Below are 15,465 nucleotides of genomic sequence, written 5' to 3'. Positions count from 1 at the left end.
CCCTTGAAGTTTTCAACCTTTTGCCACGTTTCAGGCTTCAAACATAAAGATATAAAACTAATTTTTTTGTGAAGAATCAACAACAAGTGGGACACAATCATGAAGTGGAACAAAATTAATTGGATATTTCAAACTTTGTTAACAAATAAACTGAAAAATTGGGCGTGCAAAATGATTCAGCCCCTTTACTTTCAGTGCGGCAAACTCTCTCCAGAAGTTCAGTGAGGATCTCTGAATGATCCAATGTTGACCTAAATGACTAATGATGATAAATATAATCCACCTGTGTGTAATCAAGTCTCCGTATAAATGCACCTGCACTGTGATAGTCTCAGAGGTCCGTTTAACCGGTTGCCGACTGCTCACAGTATATTTACTGCGGCAGTCAGCCCCGGCCAGGCAGAGTGACGTAGGTCTACATCGCTCACCTGTCACTCCTTCTAGAGCCAATAGCGGGCGAGCGCGCGCCCGCCTCGGCTCGTTCACAGAGGAGTGCGGGCGTGTGACCGGCGGACCCGATGTCCGCCGGTCACACTACGATCGCCGGTACAGCGGGAGAAAGACAGAGCGGATTATGTAAACAAGCCGCCTGCCATTCTCCCCTGTGTAAAAATGAAGATCAGACGGTTCTACTATGTAGAACCGTTGATCTTTGTTTTTACACTAGGAGACCTGTCCCCCTACAGTTAGAAGCACGCCCCTAGGACACACTTAACCCCTCCCTGTCCAATACAGTTAACCCCTTCCCTGCCAGTGCCATTTTTGCAGTAACAGTGCATATATATAGCACTGATTACTGCAGTAATGTCACTGGTACCCCCAAAAGTGTCAAAAATGTCAGTCAAGGGTCCGATCTGTCCGCCGCAATGTCGCAGTACCGCAAAAAAATCGCAGATCGCTGCCATTACTCGTTAAAAAAAAAAACACCAAAAATGACAAAAATCTTTCCCTTTGTTAGTAAACGCGATAACTTTTGCGTAAAACCAATCAAAATACGCTTTTTGCGATTTTTTTTACCAAACATATGTAGCGTAAAACAATTTGGCCGAAAATGTTAAAAAATTTTGATTTTTACAATTTTTTTGGGGGGAATTTCATATAAAAAAAAGTGAAAAATATTGTTATTTTTGCAAAAATTACGCTCTTTTTTTGTTTATAGCGCATGATCAAAAAATCACACAGGTGATCAAATACCACCAAAATAAAGCTCTGTTTGTGGAAAAAAAAGGACGTGAAATTCGTTTAGGTACAGCGTCGCACGACCGCGCAATTGTCCGTCAAAGTCACGCAGTAAAAAAATCGCAAAAAACCCCCTGGTCAGGAAGGGGGTAAAATCTTCCGGGGCTTAAGTGGTTAAACACACCAGACAGGTCCGAGATACTGTTGTGGAGAAGTTTAAAGCTGGATTTGGATACAAAAAGATTTCCCAAGCTTTAAACATCCCAAAGAGCACTGTGCAAGCGATAATATTGAAATGGAAGGAGTATCAGAGCACTGCAAATCTACGAAGACCTGGCCGTCCCTCTAAACTTTCAGCTCATACAAGGAGAAGATTGATCAGAGATGCAGCCAAGAGGCCCATGATCACTCTGGATGAACTGCAGAGATCTACAGCTGAGGTGGGAGACTCTGTCCATAAGACAACAATCAGTCGTATACTGCACAAATCTGGCCTTTATGAAAGAGTGGCAAGAGGAAAGCCATTTCTTAAAGTCATCCATAAAAAGTGTTTTTTAAAGTTTGCCACAAGCCACCTGGGAGACACACCAAACATGTGGAAGAAGGTGCTCTGGTCAGATGAAACCAAAATCAAACTTTTTGGCAACAATGCAAAACGTTATGTTTGGCGTAAAAGCAACACAGCTCATCACCCTGAACACACCATCCCCACTGTCAAACATGGTGGTGGCAACATCATGGTTTGGGCCTGCTTTTCTTCAGCAGGGATAGGGAAGATCGTTAAAATTGATGGGAAGATGGATGGAGCCAAATACAGGACCATTCTGGAAGGAAACCCGATGGAGTCTGCAAAAGACCTGAGACTGGGACGGAGATTTGTCTTCCAACAAGACAATGATCCAAAACATAAAGCAAAATCTAAAATGGAATGGTTCACAAATAAACATATCCAGGTGTTAGAATGGCCAAGTCAAAGTCCAGACCTGAATCCAATCAAGAATCTGTGGAAAGAACTGAAAACTGCTGTTCACAAACGCTCTCCATCCAACCTCACTGAGCTCGAACTGTTTTGCAAGGAGGAATGGGCAAAAATTTCAGTCTCTCGATATGCAAAACTGATAGAGACATACCCCAAGCGACTTATAGCTGTAATCGCAGCAAAAGGTGGCACTACAAAGTATTAACTTAAGGGGGCTGAATAATTTTGCATGCCCAATTTTTCAGTTTTTTATTTGTTAACAAAGTTTGAAATATCCAAAAAATTTTGTTCCACTTCATGATTGTTTCCTACTTGTTGTTGATTCTTCACAAAAAATTACAGTTTTATATCTTTATGTTTGAAGCCTGAAATGTGGCAAAAGGTTGAAAAGTTCAAGGGGGCCGAATACTTTCGCAAGGCACTGTATGTACTCTTGGTCAGACCATGTTACTTTCTCAGTGTTTATAATCATCACAATGATACGTTCCTTCTTACATTACACCTTGACAGGTGCACCAATCACCCCTGATTTTATGGTTCTTCAGACACACAGCGAAATTTCAAAAGTCATAACTTTATACTGTTTTTGTTGCAAGGAAATGTTAATGATACATTTTAATACTGTCAAGACAAATACAGGGCTTTTGAAATGTCGATCATGTCCTTGAATGTAATTTAGAAAATTCTTTATATTAGGATAGATTTTTAGCTTTCCTCTAGAACTGATGACAGATTGATGGGCGGGGATGAATATGCTATTCACATCACAAGCAGTTGTGCCTACCCAGTTTATAACACATATCACACGCTTTATGCATCATTCATCAATCAAAAGTTTCTTCAGTTGATATAACCACAATGCTTTAAACAATGGAAGTGTTCTTTTCTACTTTCAGCAAACATAACAAAAAAAGGAAAAAAAAAAGAAAAAACAACAGAGCTATTATTTGAATCTGACATTGTAATTATGTTACGCATAAATCTGATCACTGCATCATTGTAAATAACATATAATCTCTGCAACACATTTTATCTGGAGATAACAGTCTTGTAAATTCTGTTCCCATCGAATATTAATTTTATAGTTGCATGTGACATTTACAATGTCTGTAGTGACTTATGTCAATTAAGTTCTTGTCAATTGTCTTTTTTTTTCCAGGGGAGAATATTCTGCAGTAATTCAGCCTGCTTGACATTAAAAATCAGCAGTGTAGTCACTATGTCAGTGTAAAAACAGAAGTATTACTCCAACATTGGAGACATATACAGATATATCATACTGTGATAGCACATAAACAAAGATTCATTGCTGGGCATACACAAGTCAACACCTAAGGTTGCTGAATTAAAAACAAATCAGTGTCAGGCTAGTTTACAGGGAAGAAGTTAAATGAGAGGGTGGTAGAATCTAAATTGATTTTTGTCTGTGTATTAAGAGCAAATGGGGAGAGAGAATAGATCAAAGTGAAATGTGCTTTTGTTAGGTTACAAATGCAATTTTAGATAATGCTTTCTTTCTAGCAAATTACAGTGTAGGAGTTCACTCCATCGTAGCAAAAGTTTGCAAAGGTTCTGACTTTCGTGCTGACCCTCTACCAAGCAGGCCATAAAATATACTTTCCTATCTATGAATAAAATGTTGCTTTTTGCCTGCATGAATATATTGATTTGATTAGTCAGTCAAAATATTTAAGAATGTCTAGCAGGGAAATCTGGAGAAAAATATGGTGTCAAGCTGTGATGGAGAACTTTTGATGTATCAATAAAAAAAGAATAATTTCCCATACACTTTGTTGGTTAGGGCAGTGAAACAATAATACAGACTGTGAAATGTCAAATGCTCCATTTACCACACAGTTTAACCACTTAAGCCCCGCAAGATTTTACCCCCTTCCTGACCAGGGTTTTTTTTGCGATTTTTTTACTGCGTGATTTTAACGGACAATTGCGCGGTCGTGCGAAGCTGTACCTAAACAAATTTTTTTACCACAAACAGAGCTTTCTTTTGGTGGTATTTGATCACCTGTGCGATTTTTACTTTTTGCGCTATAAACAAAAAAAGCGCGTAAATTGTGCAAAAACAATAATATTTTTCACATTTTTTAATATGAAATTCCCCCAAAAAAATGTAAAAATCTAATTTTTTTAACATTTTTGGCCAATTTGTTTTCTGCTACATATGTTTGGTAAAAAAAATAAAAAAATCGCAAAAAGCGTATTTTGATTGGTTTGCGCAAAAGTTATTGCGTTTACTAACTAAGGGAAAGATTTTTGTCATCGGGTCCGCCGGTCACATGCACTGACTTCCCAGGGAACGAGCCGGGGCCTCCGCGGGCGCGCCCGCTATTGGTTTACAAGGAAGTGACAGGTTAGTGACGTATATATACGTCACTTTGCCTGGCCGGGGCTGACTGCCGACGTATATCGTCGTGCGGCGGTCGGCAACCGCTTAATGATTGTCATCGAATGACATTAGCAAAAATGCTAATGGACATGGTTATAAAGAAATGCTCAGGGAGCATGTGCAGTGAAACTTTGCCAGTTTCCAATCAGCTGAAGGGAGTAACCTATAACCCAGGGTCTATGAATATCCAGGCTGTGTCTTGTACTGTAGGATAATGGAGCTCCTTATGCACCTTGTGGGTTAGGACATTAAAACATTATTATTATTATTATACAGGATTTACATAGTGTCAACAGTTTGCACAGAGCTTGAGTGCCACTTCACATTTGTGCGATGCGGGAACGCTGCGAATATGCGCCATTTGCGATACGCAGGGGGTGTAAATTAAAAGTTAACGACAACCCCAGTTGCGATCGCATATCACAGTGCGATCTGCAAGTTCGCACAGAATCGGATCGCACTAGTGTGAACCACTATGTGATCCGATTCTGCTGCGGCTAAAAAAAAGCCTCATGTGCGTGTTTACTGCGGATGCGGTGCAAATTCAGCCATACAAAGTGTATGGCTGAAATTCGCACCGCACATGAGATCCCATGTAATTTAGGAGCAGTGCGCTCCGAATTACATGTGATCTCCGCAATCGCACAAATGTGAACCGGGGCTTACACTATAAAGAGTGCAATTACAATACTGTACAATTCATTTAAGAGGGTTAGGAGAGCCTTGCTCCTAGGAGCTCACAATCTAATAATAATATAGACCGTGAAATGCTTCATTTATTACACAGATGAATGATCTAAGTATGTTAGTGTGGACTTCTGAGTCTCAATGCTCATTGGACTGTGGAAGTGCACTAGATCCATTCATTTTGTAGGAGAAAGCATTTAGGAACCAATGTTCTGCGCAGTGCATAATAAGGCCAAGGGTGGGGTCTGCCACTTTTAGTCACTTACCTTTCAACATCCTCTAATTTTGCTTTGATGTCAGCAGGTTTGGTCTGACCAGTGAGGAACTTCATGTGCGGTTACCTTGAATTGTGGTAGAATATGTAGTGGAGGGATGGCTGTTGTGATTGGTGAATAAGCTCCTACATGCTAGAACAATATTGGTGAAGTTTATAATATACAAGGCTTGCACTAGACTTTTATGTTTATGTTAATGTTTATGTATACTTGGCCTTATGGAATCGTTTAAAACATCCACAGATAGAGTCTTCTGTGTGTTTCTCTACACAGAACTGTCAAATACCACTAAAATGATGCATTTATTATGTAATAATTCATATCAGCAAAAAGACCCTTTAGCGCTTTTCTGCAAATGTAACCTTTTTAATCTCTAAGATTTACACTTTACAGTCATCTTCTTACTAGCTGGCTCTTGGCCCACAAGGGAACTACATCATTTAAAGTTGTCTCTTACATCTTTGCATATGCTGCTAGACTAGACAGTCAGCAGAGACCTCAGTCCTTGAAAATATGCAGATTCTAAACCTTAAGGCTGGGTTCACACTGCCATATGGAGCGGCTCACAACAGGGGTCCAGTGCGTCACTGTTCATCGTTTTAGATCTGATTTCAGTCTGAATTTTTGGCTAAATTCGGACCTGAAACGAACCAGAAGACGAACAGGACTCCTGTGCAATTCGCACCGGAGCCGCTCTGGAAATATGTGAACCGGCTCCATAGAGGGCAATCTCCTGACATGCGAATTGGATGCATGGAAACACGCATCCAATTTGCAATAGTGTGAAGCCAGCCTAAGGGCTTTAGGTGCAATCAGCTAGCAGAGATCAGCCTGGGATATTTCTGTGCTCCTTCAAAAGTGCTTCTGAACTCCTTTTTTCAAGTTGTATTTGTATTCATGTTAGCATGCACTGTCACAATTCTAACACAAATGCCCATGTACACAAACCATGTAGCACTAAGACAGGGCTAACAAAAGCAGACGCTTTGTTCTAGTTGTCATTCTGACAGATCTATGCCTGAATTTTTCCATTCTGAAAGGAGGTCAACAAAGAGATTCCTACAAGATTCAGTACAAATCCTCACAGTGTTCAAGAAGGGGAGATACAGATAGGAGGGATGCAGAGGTGAAAATATTTTTTTATTCTCATAGATGTTAACTTTACCAAAGAGGAATTAAAAGTTCTAGACCAAGGATTAAAATATGCACCTGTATAGAATCTGGATACATTGAAAGGAAAACTCCAGTCAAAAAATTGGATTTTTGACTTACCATAAAATCCATTTCTCTGATGTTCATGGACGGACACAGCTCCCGTCATTCTTGACCATTGGGTTATGCTGCCCCGTACAGGAGTTGGACACTAGGCAGAAAAAACTTCTGGCTACACCCATGGGCAGTCACAGGGGGTATACTCCCTCTTCCTGCTATAGTCACTCAGTTTTGTGACAAGCAGTGTCAGGAGCATTATAACTCCACATAGGGATGGGTGCTGTGTCCATCAATGAGCATCAGAGTAATAGATTTTACGGTAAGTCAAAAATCCCAGTTTCTCTTTCTTATATTGACGGACACAGAACATCTTCTTAACCATTGGGATGTCCCAACGCAGTGTTAAACATGAGGGGTGAGAATAGCGAAAAATAAACTCCCAAGGCTATCTATAGCCAACCAGTTAACAGGAGCTCAACCAAAACAACTGGGGCTCACCTAAAAGAAAAAACAATACACCCTCAGGCCCCGTTCACGCTGGGGCGACGCTACTTGCCGGGGTGACCTCATAGGTCGCGACGCGCTGCTCGCACCGCGATCTTGGAGCGGCCGGCACGGACTTCATAACATTGGGGTCGCCCCAAAGAAGCTTCTGACCCTTTTTCTAAGTCGGAGCGACTTGTGTCGCTCCTATTAGAACGGGTCCGCAGCTTCTCTATGGAAGGCGACCTGTCAGGCGACCAGGTCGCCTGACAGGTCGCCCCAGTGTGAACGGGGACTCAAAGAGGACCAGGTGCTCTAAACATCAGCCTGCAAAAACCTTGCGGCCAAGGGAAGCATCCACAGATGACAACCCATTCACTTTATAGAACTTTGTGAAAGTGTGCACCGATGACCAGGTGACCGCCTTGCAAACCTGCGTCATTGACGCCTGATGATGGAAGGCCCAGGTGGCACTGAGCGCCCGAGTAGAATGCACCTTGACAGAGAAAGGAGGAACCTGACCCTTGATAGACGTGAACCACCATCTGTCTGATCCACCTGGAAATGGTCGCAGAGGAAGCAGACAACCCTTTCCAAGGCCCATCCATGAGCACAAATAGTGAGTCTGACTACCAAAAAGACTCGTAGCTGCCAGGTACACCATAATTGCCTGGACCACATCCAAGGCATGCAAAGCAATTTCCTTTGATTGTTTTGGCCTGGGACACAGGGAAGGCAACACAATGTCTTCATTCAAATGAAAGTTAGAAACCACCTTAGGAACGAATGACGGACAGGGGCGAAGCACCACCTTATCCTTGTGAATCCCAAAGCAGTGTTAAACATGAGGGGTGGGAAACAGCAAAAGATTCCCAATGCTAAACAGTAGCCAACCAGGCAACAGGGGCTCAACCAAAACAGGAACAGGTGCATGTTGCAAGGAAAAAACCTTGCCAAGGGACAAGAGCAAAACTTGATCTTGTAGCCGGACCGAATGACTTTGTGGACCCACTTGTCTTGTACCAGGGAAGTCCATGGGTCTGGAAACCAGCGAAGACGTCCCCCAACCCCCGATACAGGTGAGGGGGCAACCTTCATGAAGAAGGAGCCTTGTCCGCGGGTCTTGAGAAGCCCGCTCTCGGCTTGCCAGACCAGGTCAGTTTGGATCCACCAGAGGAGACCCTGAAAAGCTTTGAGCCTTGTCAGTCGACCCTGAGGGACGAAAAAACTTCTTATAAGCAAAGAAGGAAGGTCCACGTCTACGTCAAGGTTCCTTGCCCTTATTAGCCTGCAGAAGAAAGGTACTTTTCACCCCTGTGAGACCTTTAATGATGTCATCTAGGGTAGCTCCAAACAGGCGATCTCCTTGAAAGGGAAGATCAGTCAAGGCCTTTTTAGAAGTCTGGTACGAAGAAAATCATTTGAGCCAAAAGACATGCCGAAGGACCACCGCCAGAACAGAGATGCGAGCCATCAGCGGAGTTGAAACTAAAGAGGCATCACAGATAAATTGCAGCCCCTGGACCAGCTGGTACGCCAGCTCAGCAAAGGCAGAGATGAGCTGTTCTCCCTCCAGGTCACGACATAGGAGCTTAGCCCACTCGGTCAATGCAATGGTAAATACCGGCCTCATTGTTGAACCAGCTAAGGTGTATATAGTGCGGGCCACACCCTCCGCCTCACGGTCAGCCGAGTCCTTAAAGGCCGGGGACTCTTCAACCAGAATCATGGTTGCCTTGTTTAATCCGGAAAAAGGAGTGTCCACCACCGGTGGCACAGTTCACTTCTTAAAAAGGGAGTCGTCATAGGGGTAACGCCTAGTAAAAAGCTTAAAAACCCCACGGGGAGGCTTTGGTCGCCTACACTCTTTAGCAACATTCTGTCAAAGTAGGCGGGGAAAGGAAACACCTTTGCTGCTCTGGATGGCTTGTGAGTGCCAAAGGGTACATGCACCTCCATCGCAGCTTCGGCTGCGTCCTCCATCTTCAGGGTCTCACGCACAGATACAATCAGTGCATCCACCAGCGCCATTTTGTGCGCGGTCACAGATGTGGAGGAATCATCCTCGCTATCAGACGATTCCAGGAGCGTGGTCGCAGACCCAGAAGGGTGGCCCACATCCGCGGCGGCTGAATCAGATTCAGGATCTGAGGAGACAGATGAGGCAGGGGAAGGCGGGGTGCGCTTTTTGCTAGCCCGTTGCCCACAAGCCGCCTCTATCCGGGACACAAGGACTCCAGGACCGCTGTCATTGCATTAATGGATGGTTGGGACCCGGAGGGCCCGCAGCTTCAGAGAGGGGTTTAGGTGGGGAGACATGCTCCAAAGACTCCATGAGTCACCAGGGGGACCCCACAAAAAAAGGGGTACAACCAAATGGCAGCCCCGCGTGGCACCAAAAGGCATACAGGGACCCAGATTTGGGAGACCAGGCTTCAGGACAGATCCAGGCAGGAAGGGGGGCCCTGGCAGGAGCCCCCCCTCCAGGTACAACCGACCACGCACAATCGATCGTCTGGTCACCAGTGGTGCGGCGCACCCCCTGGCCCTACCCCATTGCCAGTTAGTGGCCTGCCCCCACCTTGGAGAAGTGGCCAGACCACCCCAAAAAAATACATCCCCAGTGTATGTGGAGGGGGGGCAGGATGAGGGACTTGGCAAGGGGGGTGCCTGCGAGAAGGAGGGGAACCCGGGGAGGGACCCACGTCCACCCCAAGACCCTCCAGGGGTAGAGGGGAGACAGCTACTCACCATACCCGGAACCTGGTGGGCACCTCTCCAGACAGATCCTCCTCTCCATCAAAATGGGGGGCTGTCGGCCAGGAGGAATGCTGCGACTCAGGCCGAGATGTTTAACTCGCAGAGCCAGCCACCGTCCAGTGAGGCTATGTCGCGGCTGACCTTGCGTGGAGCTGATTTTGCTGGGACCAAAGATCCTGGCAAGGAACTAGGTCCTTACTCCTGACTAGGTAGAAAAAAACTGAGTGACTATAGCAGGAAGAGGGAGTATACTCCTTGGGACTGCCCATGGATGTAGCCAGGAGTTTTTTTCTGCCTAGTATCCTACTCCTGTTTATCTTTGATATTATTAATTTTCTGGCCATCTGTTTGTGTAGCTTAGAAAGTCTTATCTAAACTAGACAAACAGCTTCTTCCTGTTCTTCACCAACAATGCTATATCCCTTTATCTGAATTCGCTAAGCTGTCTTTCACTTCCTGAAAAGGTTGTAGGTCTTTCTTAGACAGCCTTGCCTAGACATGCCCAGCCCCAGCCCCATCCCTCTTATTCTTCACAGAACATGATCTCCTCCTGCCTTCATAGCCTCGTTTAGGCTAGCAGCTTCTCCTGAGAGAGTATGAGAGAAGGGAATGTGACCGGCGCAATATATGAAAGAAATAAGGTACAAAGGAACATTTTTGAAAGTTTAGAAGGATACAGACTGATTTCTATTGCTCATTACATATAAGTAATGAGTTTTAGGCTCCGTTTCTACACGTGCGACATGTCTGGTGACTTTGGACACAAAGTCGCATGACAAGTCACAGCCCATTGATTTCAATGGCACCCGTTCTCATCTATGCCACTTTGAAAAACAGCGACTTTGAAAAGGTGCCTGCACTACTATGATGCAACTTTGATCTAGAGTGCGTAAAGTTGAATCAAAGCTGCACTCTAAATCACACAGTCGCACTAGTGGAAATGTGCAACTTTGGAGTGCAACTTTGAGTGCAGCTTTGATCCAACTTTACACTCTCTGGATCAAAGTTGTATCAAAATTTGCATCCAAGTAGTGCAGGTACCTTTTCAAAGTCGCATAGATGGGAACGGGTGCCATTGAAATCAATGGGCTGTTACTTGTCATGCGACTTTGTTTAAAGTTGCATTGCAAGTCACACTAGTGGAAACTGAGCTTTAGTTTACATTTCCACTATTGCGATTTAGAGTGTGACTTTGATCCAACTTTACACTCTCAAACTAAGTCGCATCAAAAGTTGCATCAAAGTAATGCAGGTACCTTTTCAAAGCTGCTGATTTTCAAAGTTGCATAGATGGGAACGGGTGCCATTGATTAGTCGCACTAGGAAAAACATAGACTTAGTGTGGTTTCCTGTACTATGATCATTGTAGACTGTGAGCTGAGACCACAGAGCAGCTACACTGACAGTCCCCCCACGTGTCCGGCTTCCTTCTCCTGTGCTACTCTTAATTCAAAGCCCAGCATAGCTATACTGTATATGTGCCCCCTCCCCGTGTCCTGTGTGAATGGCTCTTTTTTATTTCTTCATTTTCTCATGAATTAGGATGTACAATGTATCCTTACTGATGAGAGAACCCTGGGCGGAAACCTGTGTTCAGCTCCTCCCATCCTATATATATATGCCCACTGACTACAGAGGAACAGTGTCCCTCCCTGGAAGTGATGTCACTAGCTTTTAGTAACAGCACCCATTGCTGCTCTTGGACTTAGCAGGAAGAGGGACTGAAGTCATGTGACAGCACTGAAAACTGCAAAATAAAGGTAGAAAAACTGGGATTTTTTCATTTTGACACATAAGGCTGAACTCCGCTCACATTAACAATTGCAGGGGAGAATTTAAGGTATTAGGCTTTATTTCCGCTTTAAGGACTTTATAGGTTTATAGACATTTGAATGGAAAATGAATATTAAAAAAAATTACTCTTAGAAATAGGAGGAACAAGTGATTCAAAGAATTTCAACATAGTGGTCTAAGAAACAAAGTGGTCTTTAACCCCAAATCTGCTTCCCATCAATACACTAAAGTATTTAAAAATATGGCTGAACAAGAAGTGAAAATGATAAAAATACCATAAAGATAAAGATATTTGGGAAGGTATATGGTCTTTAGAAAATAAAAATATATAGCTCTTAGACCAGAAGACAAAGGGGGGGGGGGCATAGTGATTCAGATCTATAATCAAGTCAAGGAAGTAGCCACACTGAATTAAAATGATATAGGGAGGTACATGGATAACGCTGTAATCCTTTGAGAGAGGGTCACAAGAAACGCTGGGGGACTTTTTAATTTATATTAATGAAAACAAATATGCCATTCAGTTCACTGGAATAAATATACATCCCCAACCATTCATTTTTTAAGATTTGGTAACATTTAAGTATGATAGAAAACTGTGCACAAAAACATATTTTGAAGAGACTGACAGAAATGGTTATATATCAACAAAGAGTTGTTATTGATTCACAAAGTGAATCAAAAGGAATATCCAAAGGACAGCTTATGAGAATAAATCATAATTGTGGCTTAGAATCAGATTATGAGGCCCAAGCTAATGTATTGGTGATCAGGTTTGTTGAAAATGGGTATAATAAAACCACCATGGAAAGTATAAAAAAACTGGGCCAAAAAATGGATGGAAAAGAGTCATTAAATAACAGAACAAAGGAAACCATTATTTTTTTTTTTACTTTTGACAAGGCGTTTGTTATGGGGTATAATAAACAATAAGAAGTAGAAAAAAGTGTAAAGAAATACTAACCTTTACTGTAAAGGGATTGCACATTGGACAAAATTTTACCCAAAAAACAAAATACTAAGTTTATATACAGGAAACCCCCAGGCTTGTAGACGGAAATTGTTTATAACATTCCTGACCCCCCCCCCCCCCAAAGAAAAAATGTCACATTTTTAAATTAGATAGTATTTTATAGGTGCAGAAGATGAAAAATATTAAGAAGGGAGAGGCAACACCATAGTGCCACACCCCTAAATTACTCACAACAAAAGAAAAAAAAGGTTTGATATGACTTTACTGGTACCAGAATGAAAGGAATCATCATATGTCAATATTATAAAACATCAAGGTTTATTACAAAATTATAAAATAAATTTACATAAAAACATGACATTTTCTATCATAGTACATATGGGTGATGTATCTTAATGAATTGTCTCTGCTTCAACATCCAAGAGGTTGACGCGTTTCACATTAAGTTGCTTCCTTAAGACCTTTTTGTCTTGGAAGCAAAGAGATATATCCTATTCAAAAATATATATAAAGCACTTAGAAATACATTGTACATAGGTCTTGTATGTTTTAAACTATAGCACACAGTGCCCATAACATGACTTGCATAACCACTCGAGAGCTTCAGTAACGATGGTCTCGCAGCTTGTCTTCTGTGTTGATACAATTAATTCGGCCATCGTTACGGAAGCTCTCGAGTGGTTATGTAAGTCATGTTATGGGCACTGTGTGCTGTGGTTTAAAAACATACAAGACCTATGTACAATTTATTTCTAAGTGCTTTATATATTTTTTTGAATAGGATATATCTCTTTGCTGCCACGACAAAAAGGTCCTGAGGAAGCAATCTAATGCAAAACGTGTCGACTTCTTGGATGTTCAAGCAGAGACAATTCATTAAGATATATCACCCATATGTACTATGAGAGCAAATTTTCATGTTTTTATGTGCATTTTTCTTCTATTTTTGGAATAAACCTTGATGTTTTATATTATTAACATATGGTGATTCCTTTCATTCTGGTACTAGTAAAGTCCTATCAAACCTTTTTTTTTTCTGTAGGTGCATAAGATGTCTATCATACAGAACCGTAAACAATAAACAAAGGAAGAAGACAGAATTTCAAGCGAATTACACACCGTGTGGATAAATTTATTTCATAAAACAATACACATGTCACTTACATATTGGAGTACCCATGTGGCCCCCAATATGTGGGCAAGACCACTAGGAAGCTCTCAAATTAGTGAACGTATAAAATAATATCTGCAAAGGATACAGGAAACATGGGGTTTCAAATCATTTCAGGCTAATCCCCAACAGAGACCCCAGTGGCCTAGTGTTCTATGGCATAGCAAAAGTTCTAAAACACTGGAGAAGATCTAATTTAAAAAAATTAGTTACCCAAAATAAGGTGCATTGGATATACAAGTTAGAAACATTAAAACCATATGGTCTTAACATTAATAGAGACCGCAATTGTTTTGTTACTAATTTTTAAGTAAAGGTGCATATTATTCTAGGTGCAATATTTATAGTTTCCAATCCATATATAGAGGTTAAAAAGAATTGCAGTTAAAATATGAACTAGTAGATGGCAATAAGACGTAGTGAGAAATATATATATATATATATATATATATATATATATATATATATATATATATATATATATGTATGTTAAAATCAAATTAAAACAGCGCTAGCACATCGAATAAATTAATATTGAATAAAAATGTGTGGTGATCAACTTCTATTTAAAGTGCAGGGTGTGCAAAACGAATGCAGCTGCTGTGCATCCAAGTAAATCTTGGAGAAAATGTGTAAAATGAAGTTAAAACAGCGCTAGCATCACATATAAAAATTTGCTGGTGAGTATAAGACCTTTTCTTTGAAAACGCCCACTTTACGGGTGAAACGCGTTGACGTAATTTCCGGCACACGGGTACGCATCGTCACATCCGGTTTTACTTCCTGGAACAAGTGGAACGCACGCTGTCAGCGGCGCTCCTCATGCCTGTTAACATTCAATGCGAGCTTTTATCTTTTATTCTGTAAGTACAATTTATGCTTTGGGGGAATAAAGTTTATAAAAACATATTACACTATTGGCACCCCTTCTTTTCTTTCATCTGGGAACAACGGAGACCTTTGGAGCGATCCTATATTAAGGCATTCCTTTTCCTGGAACTATCCATATGGAAAACCTGGTTGCCTAAGCCATACATGATCCTATCAAGCGTTTGTGATACATATCTGTGGTGAGTAGGGGACCTGGAGGGTCGGGCCACTCACTTGAGCACTGCTTGATCGGACGATTTTTGCACCTGAGCACTTTATTTGATCACATCAAGATTTAAGGACTATTTTAGGAATATTTATTGTGATTTATTGCTGGTTCATATTTATATATTTATATATTTATATATTTTTTATATATTATTTATATTGATCACCTTGCACTTTCAGAACCTTATTATACTCACCAGCGAATTTTTATATGTGATGCTAGCGCTGTTTTAACTTCATTTTACATGTATAAATATTTTACATGTATACATATATATATGTATGTATGTATGTTTAGCATTTATAGATATTTATTATTATTTTTTTTTTTTTTTTTACATAATATGCTTGTATGATGCACATTTTGTAATCATCATGGCTTTAGCATCATATCTCATATCAAAACTGATCTGAACTAAAAAGTTGGAAGGTTAAAAAAAAATAAAATAA

At 41.5% G+C, this 15,465-nt stretch overlaps 1 protein-coding gene across 2 annotated transcripts in view; it reads right to left on the bottom strand.

Annotated features, from left to right (window-relative positions):
- The window catches only part of KIF16B (kinesin family member 16B), a 613,875-nt gene that overhangs the window by 65,021 nt on the left and 533,389 nt on the right, over positions 1-15,465 (bottom strand). The window lies entirely within an intron of this gene.

This window comes from Pelophylax lessonae (genome assembly GCF_965119305.1).
Source record: "Pelophylax lessonae genome assembly, chromosome: 3".
In the NCBI taxonomy this organism is placed as follows: domain Eukaryota; kingdom Metazoa; phylum Chordata; class Amphibia; order Anura; family Ranidae; genus Pelophylax; species Pelophylax lessonae.
Note: the sequence above shows the minus strand (reverse complement) of the source record. Positions and strands in the feature narration are given on the sequence as shown.